Below are 8,402 nucleotides of genomic sequence, written 5' to 3' on the forward strand. Positions count from 1 at the left end.
ACGGCACTCCCCAGTGAACTGCACTCTATGGGTCAGATCACTTGGTCTTCCAATCCGTTGCCCTTAATGGCACACCAACTCTACCACCTGAGGTGGATGCCTCACCTTGCCTTATGGGTGAGCCATCTCCAGGGATACAGACAGTTAGGAATCCCAGTGGTATTTCCTGGGCCTCATAACTATAAGCTGTATGTGAATTGGGCTCCCTTCACCCCCTCCAATCTACTGGCAAGAACTGATGCTTATATACATATATTAACTTAGCCTAGCCTAGCCTACCTCACAGGGATGTTTCAAAAATACAATGGGGAAAGGGAGGATAATGTACACAACAACAACCAGCTTCTGTTCTTTTTCTGCTGCTCTGCCCCCCCCCAGAGTCCGAGGTAGAGATGGTCCACATTCCTTCCTCTGATGGCTTAGCAACAGTGATTAAGTATCCTCAGCAATGTGACTGCTTGCTAAGTGCCAAAGCCCTAGAGTTGCCTCTGCATTTTGCTTTCTAACTTTCTTTGTCCGACTGATTTATTTATTTTTTTAAAATGAAAGCTAAGAGTGCAGGGCACCTGCTTGCTCAGGGCCTGGTACATGAGTACCCCCTGTACCCCGTGTCAGCAGCTCGTTCCTGTTTACATTTTCCAGCTTTAACTGATGCTGGTTGTCTTGTACTGACTAGAGTGTAATCCACACAGGCTCCTTTCCCTCACAGCAATTTGGTTTTTTGTATGTATATATATAGTTTATATTTAAGTTTTTCAAACATATCTTTCTAAATAAATGTTCAAAAGGCAAAAACCAATGTAGCAAAGACCAATTTCCTAAGTTGCCTATCATTTAATAGAATTTTTACAGAATTGGGACAAATCACAACCCAAAGAGGAATGTAAGTAGTTTTAGTGGAGGTGAAACTCAGTGTTTTGTACTCTGTGATTTGTGGTGGGTGAGGAATAACTGCAACAAGGTAACTGAAATTCTTTGCCAAGAAAAACTGAATGGGGTGACCTGTAGAAATTAAGCAAATTTGCATAATTGTTCTCATTGTGTATTATGTATTCTTCAGATCTTGCCACTTTGCATAATATATTCTGCTTTCTTAGTCATGGGAAACAGCTAATGAGGCTCTGGAGCCCCACCCTTTCACCGATAGAAATCTTACCCAGCAACCTGTAGCTTCTGAGGGTTTTGTTTTGTAATGTTTGGTGGCTTTTGCCCATCCTGAATCAAGATTTTTGGTGTGTGTGTAAAGTGACACCCTTGGTGCATTTTTCCCTGAAGTAGACCTACTAGCACAGGGGTGGGCAGGAAGATGATCAGGATCTATGGGTAGATTTACTCATGATTTGCAGTAGGTCGGTGAGGTTTCTGACTCCAAGTTGCAACACCATTCTCCCTTCTTCCTTTTTCCCCAGCTGAGATGATGAAAACATTGTGGTGGTGGATGAAAAACAATAAACAGGGGGGAGGTTTGGATAGGACTGTGATCTTAATTCTGACACTGAAAACAAATTCCTGGGTTGAGTTTGTGCTTAGAGGCACTCTTTTCCTTAATTCCAAAAGTGTATTCCACCCCATCCCACCCCCATGTAATCAGGTACTCTGCAATTTGTTATTTGAGATGTAGTTAGTGTACAAATCAAAGATGGGAAAAGGCATGGATGGAAGGTCCACATTCATGTAACATTTGGAGGATACAACTACATATGGTATTTAACTGCAGAGAACAAAGATGGGTTTAGATGACATTTAAAAATAGAAGTTGAAGATTTAATGTCCATTGTTTTAAGTGCTATGATGGCTTGATTAGATCTGGTGGTTGAAACAATTAGTCACCTGCTCATTAGGCAAGGATAGTTATTAGCATGGGAGGGGGGAAAGGGTCAGATGCATTCTGAAAAAATGAGCCATCCGTTGGCTCTTTTCTTTCCTTGGAATGGAAGCAGACAAGGGAAAGTCACCGGAGGAGAACCGGAGTTAAAGCTGCTGCTGTCTACATGGTGGTGACCTCATCACATTATTGGGTCTCTCAGTAGCTCAGGCCCAGCTTTATTATTATGGGCCGTACTATTGATCACCTACTTTTGTGTGTATGTCAAACTGTAGAAATGGTGGCAAAGTGGTGACTCCTCCTTGTATGGGTGACAGCAGTCTAGAGGCAATTACCTTGCAACCCCACCACCAGTATCACCAAAGACAACAACATGGTTAACTATAAAAGCTCTAGAATGCCAACGCTTAGGTGTAGGGGGAAAGCATATATGGTTAAGATGACAGCTTGATTACAGTAAGAGAAGACTGATTGAGTGATGATAAGTTTGCAGAAAAATTAAGTTTATTGGTACAATAAAGTGCAAGATCTGATTAACCCATATTTATTTATGAACCCATAGGGAATCATATGATGTGTTGTTGCAAAAAATAGCAATCTTTTAAATAATAATAATAAATGATATATTTATATATATTCTTATATACATATTTTAGCAATATTCTAAATGCATTAGCCTTTTTATTATTTATACCTTTGTATATACTTATTTGAAATTGTATTGTATTGCTTCGTATTATTTGAATAAATTATTCATTTTTGTTTTTTAAAAAAACCCCTAGAATGCCTTGGACATGGTCTTCTAACTCTTCCCCAATGGCTTCTTCTTCTTCCTCTCTCTTCTCCACTGTGCAGGCCATGTCTGGCTAGGGAAAAGTAAGCAAAGTGAATTGTTGTTGTAAGGCAACTGGAGCTGGATTTGCAACACTCCCAGCCGTCTCCTTCCACATCTCAGCTCTGCTCTGCTTTCCTTCTTTGGTAGATGATTTCAAGTGTGGGGAGAGGCAGGCCCCAGGTGGGTTGTCAGTTAGTCATTCAAAAAGGAGCTCAAGGTAGCAGCCAGATCCCAATCCATTTCAGATTTAGGTAGAAAGTGGAACATACATTTTAGTTGGTAGGTGAGTAAAGTTCACAGCAAGCTTCAGAAGCCTGGTGTTGGATACATGCAAGATTGAATTGTGAAATAATTTTTTGTTGTTGTGGCTGATTGGTATACCTCCTAATAGCCAAAAATACTTGGTGTTCCTGAGGAATAATAATTTGAGATTTAAAATAATGGGGGCAGGATTGCCTCCCTTAATAACTCCCCTTCCAGGCTGGTATCCAGTCTTCCAGACAACAGGTTGCCTGATAAACATCTTTGGACTCATGAGGAGCAAAAATCTCATAAATTACTGTTTCACAGCAGACAAGGATATAGCAGCACGGCACTGCCCAGTCTTCCCTATGGCTTGACCTGCTGGTTAATCCTGTCATTGTAAGAGTCTGCCCTCCCTCCTGTCCTTCCTTTAATATGTTTTTAACCTGTGACCTGATTACTCTACCTATTACAACTGATTGCTGTATTTATTTTAGAGGTGTGGGCCAGTCACTACAAAGCTCAGAGGATCACAGGCAGACATTTAATATCCACCAGGAAAAAATCCTTTCCTCACTTATTCAAACAAGAAGGGACACAATATTTGCCAACACCTAGTGAGAAATGAAACTCCTTAGGGCCCAGGAATGTGGCTTATTGCAACATGACAACCTAAACTAGTAGGAACTTGCATCGTAAACCCCCCCCCCCGCTACCATAGTCTGGTAACTTTTATGTCTACCAGCATTGTCCTATGCATATTTACTCAGAAGTTGGTCGCACTGTGTCAAGGAAAGTCTGCATGACATTTGCTAAAGCTTATGTGAGTATTTTAGTGCGCTTGCACTTTCTGAGTTGTACCATCACACATTTTCCTTCCCTTTTCGAAGTAGGTGTGATACCATAGTTCCATGATTGCATCTCCCATCACCTTTAGTTGCTTCCACGCTAGGGGTTCTTCCATACTATCTGCTCCTAATACTACATAATAATTTCTCTTCCGCTAGAAACTAGACATGGCATTGCAATTGATTTGCCAAACTTGGAGGGGGGGGTACAGCAATGTTTCTGTGTGTATATCCTGCTATGATCTCTCCAAGGGGTAAGGAACTGGATCTGGCCAGCCAGCTGGATCATGTGTTCCTTCACCCTCAGAGGACCATTTTGACAGGTGGGCAGGGCTTTTTCCCACTGACTAATACAACAGAGACATTATATATGACTATATCAGCGTCCCCCAACCTGGGGTCATCCAGATGTTTTGGACTACAACTCCCATCAGCCCAGCCAACAGCTGGAGGGCACCAGGTTGGTGAAGGCTGTACCACCTTAAAGTGTGGCATTCATTCAAGTAATTGGAAGTCAGATCATTTGGCCACCCTTTAGAATTTCCCAGAAGCAATTCCTGCAAAAACCCTTCCACAGCCGCAGGTCAATCTCAGTTTTTGGAATGGCATGCCATTGCTTAATTTCTGGTTATGCAGATTTGAAAGACTACCCTGGTAACACCCTCTAAACTGCAATAGAAAAGGGTGTGAGAATTAAGCTCATGGAAACATACAACTGACCCTTTTCCATATCTAATGTTTGCCAAGCAAATTGAGGGTGGTGCAGCTACATATGCATCCTGAGTAAGCTATTGCAGCAAAATAAGATGAAATGCCTCCCCCAACTTTCCACTCTTTTTGAATGCTGTGAACTTGGAGAAGGCATTTTCGTGATGTGGGAATGGGGGCTGTGAAAGGGAACAAAGTGTGTACTGAATGTACTGCTGGCAGCATTAGCACTTTCAGGAGCTTGATGTCTGGGAGGGTGCTCCCCCCGTGACACAGCATCCAGAGTGGAAGCAGAAAGCATTGCCTCCACTCTGAACAAGCATCCACCACACCCTTGTTAGGCTGAGATGCCTGTCTGCAGCTCAGCCTAATATGCAAGATAAGCATGCTGTAGTACAAACCACCAGAAAGAAATGATTGCACAATATCCTGGGATCTTCAAAGGTACTTCAAGAGCTTTCCGGGAGGTATCATATTCACAGACCCAAAGGCTACTGCTATAATAGGGGATACAGGAATATGCCATTTTCAGTAGTAGATTTCAGGGCTCGCATATGCTTCTAGATGCTAGAATCAGCTGGTCAGTAGGGAGGCATGACAGGATCTCAACACATATGGGAGCAGATATAAACCTTCCAATCCCCATGTAATGAGTTTGGGGGGAGGCTGTGTTTATGAGTCTAGGTATGTGTGTATGAAGGACAGGGGAGAAGATCACATGCTATGGGTGGTGCCCACTGTCACATGTGGCCCTTGGGGCAGAAAATGTTACCCAGCCCTGTTCTAGAGGGGAAAAGGAGTTATAGTCTACTTCATGGGTTAGTAGCATAGTCACTGAGAAGAAAAATGACAACCTGAAACATGACAAATTGAAGGGAAGGGCTGTAGCTCAGTGGTAGAGCATCTGCCTTGCATGCAGAAGGTCCCATGTTCAATCCCTGGCATCTCCAAGTAGAACTGGGAGGGAGCCCAGTCTGAAATCCTGGAGAGCTGCTGCCAGTCAGTGTAGACAATACTGAGCTAGTTAGACCAATGGTCTGACTCAGTATAAGGCAGCTTCCTATGTACCTATGAAGCTTTGTTTGGATCCCAGAATGCTTAATAATGACATACATTGTCAGCACTACTTCATTCCAATACCGGTAGATTGTTACTGTTGACTGGCTGGTATAGTACAGATATTGGCAGGTCAAACTAAGTGAGGAGTCTGACAGTCTATGTACTTTCAACATATCATGAGGCAGATTTCTTCATCTACCTGTTATTAAGTCAGCTACTATGTGTTCCAGCAATTGTAGGCATCGCAGACATCAACATAATGGTGGATGACAAGATTGCATCCACACAGGAGGAACATGATCTGATCCTGATAAAAGTTATAAGCATGCTGTAGTAGAGAGTATTAAGCTCAGTCCTGACAAACTACAGTTTATGGCCCAAGATATCAAGCAGGGCCAGCAGCAGGCATGCCGCGGCCCTTGGGCACCAGCCTGCCCCAGGCCCGCAGTGCCAGAGCACAGCCCCTCTGTACAGGCTGTGAGGAACTAATAACCCCCCCCGCACATCCTAACTACCTCTAAATGCTCCTGTAAATGACATGCATGCTAAATTGTGTACAATTTTTATTATGTACGTGTTCAATTTTATTGTAGGCCACCCTGAGTGCCCTATTATAGAGTAGAAGGGTGGGATAGAAATATTTTAAATAAATAAATAAATAAATAAATAAATAACCAAGATGGATGCCAAGGTGGAGGCTTCCCTAAGGGGCTGATGCCCTTGCCACCATCACAGTTGATGGCAGGCATGTGTGGCAGGACAAGAAAGCAAATGTTTAGATATGAACAGCTTGCTTGCACAATACACTTCACCAGGTGAGAAATCCTTGATGACTCTGTATCCAAAAATCTGAAAATAAATCCTTTTTAAAAAAAACCGATTAAATAAAGAAGAAGGTGAAGAAATACAATTTTTTGTTCTTTGCAGATGCCCTTCTTTCCTCCTTTAGACTGGGGCATTTTTTTCCTTTTGCCATTTGCAATACCCCCTCCTTTTGAGGGGGCATTAGTATGTTTGTGTTTATCAGTGAATAAATGAATAATCTAAAGTGAAAGGAAAGGAAACGAAAAATAAATATCACTAAAAGGGGAATGAATTAAAACCAATCTGAATTAAAGGGAAGTTTTTGAAATGATATATCTTTAACTATATCTTTTGCTTCAAATATCTTTGCCTCATGGGTCTCTTTGTTCTCTAATATTGCTTTGGGATTCTGTTGGGTGATATTAGGAGAAGACTGTGCACTTACAATGATGTATAAAGATTATTAAAGATAAAGATGTCTAGGGGATGCCTGTTCTCTGTAAACCTTTTACTAGAATTAATTCTACTGGTAGTCTTCCAAATTAGTGTATTATCATTATCTGAATTTATATCCTGCCCTTCCTTCCGAAGAGTCCAACGCAGCAAACACATCAACAAAAAGAATTTAAAAGCTTTCTAAAAAGAGTTTTAAAGCATTCTAAAACAGTTATAGTTAAAAACATTCTAAAAACAGTTAAAGTGAAAAAACCTTCTTTCATCCAATGATCTTCAGGTTGCCAAGAACGGTCTCCTTCAGCCATCAGAAGACCCAGTGCCTGCAGGAGGAAGGGGACCACCATCGCCCAGGGAAGAAGGAGAGCCATTTGCTGCTGCCTGTCTGCCTGTCTGCCTGCCTGCCTCCTGCTGCTGCTGCTGCTCGGTTACCACCACCACCCTCTCCCTGTTGGACTTCTGCTCTGCAGGTGTCACTCCTTGCAGACCTAGGCCCCCAGGTACTCCTTCCCTGGAGGGGATACTTAAGCTGGCTGGCTGAGGTGGCTCCTGCTTTGCAGATTGCCTGGTTTTTTGTGGGTCTTGAGTCATGTGCCTGGGAGAGAGGACACAGAACCAAGTGGGGAGACTTGAGGGCCCCCCAATTAGTGTAGTGACGGGTAGAGGGAGATATGGCATTGTGAGGAAGACTTGCCAGGTAAGGGGAACGTGGCCCAGGCAGTTAATGACTGTGCCTTGTTCCGGTCCTCCCCACAACCACAGGTTTGTTGGTTGCCCTATCAGCCAGCTCTCAGACCTCCGGATGCTGCTCCTAAATGCCAGATCGGTGCATAATAAGATCTCCCTCATTCATGATTTAATTCTGGATGAGGCAGCCGATCTGGCATGTATAACCGAGACCTGGGTGGTGAGCAGGAAGGAGTCAGTCTCTCCCAGCTATGCCTGCCATGGTACCTGGTTCAGCAGCAGGGTAGACCTGAGGGTTGGGGAGGGAGGGTTGCTCTGGTCTATAGGAGCTCCATCTCCCTCTGCAAGCACCCGGTCCATTTGACTACTGGACTGGAGTGTTTGCATCTTGTGTTGGGTCAGCGGGACAGACTGGGGATTCTGTTGGTGTACCGCCCACCCCACTGCCCAACAGACTCCCTAGCTGAGCTGACGGAGGTGGTCTCGGGTGTACTGTTGAGATCCCCCAGACTGTTGGTTCTGGGGGATGTCAACATTCATGCTGAGGCCACCTTATCCGGGGTGGCTCAGGATTTCATGGTCTCCATGACAGCCATGGGACTGTCTCAACATGCCATTGGCCCAACACATGTAGCAGGGCATACTCTAAACTTGGTTTTTGCAACTGGATATGGAGATGGTGATCTGAATATGGCCTTACATCAGTCCCTCTGTCATGGACAGATCACTGCTTGCTGAGGTTTAGACTTACAGCAGCTTTCCCCCTCTGCAAGGGTAGGGGACCTATTAAATTGGTCCACCCCCAGAGACTAATGGATCCGGATGGTCTCCAAAGGGCTCTGGGGAGTTTTCCAGCTGCTAGGCCTGGCGCTCCTGTCAAAACCCTAGTTGAACTGTGGAATACAGAAATGACCCAGATGGTTGATGTGATTGCTCCAGA

The sequence above is a fragment of the Rhineura floridana genome, chromosome 11 (assembly GCF_030035675.1).
Source record: "Rhineura floridana isolate rRhiFlo1 chromosome 11, rRhiFlo1.hap2, whole genome shotgun sequence".
Classification (NCBI taxonomy): domain Eukaryota; kingdom Metazoa; phylum Chordata; class Lepidosauria; order Squamata; family Rhineuridae; genus Rhineura; species Rhineura floridana.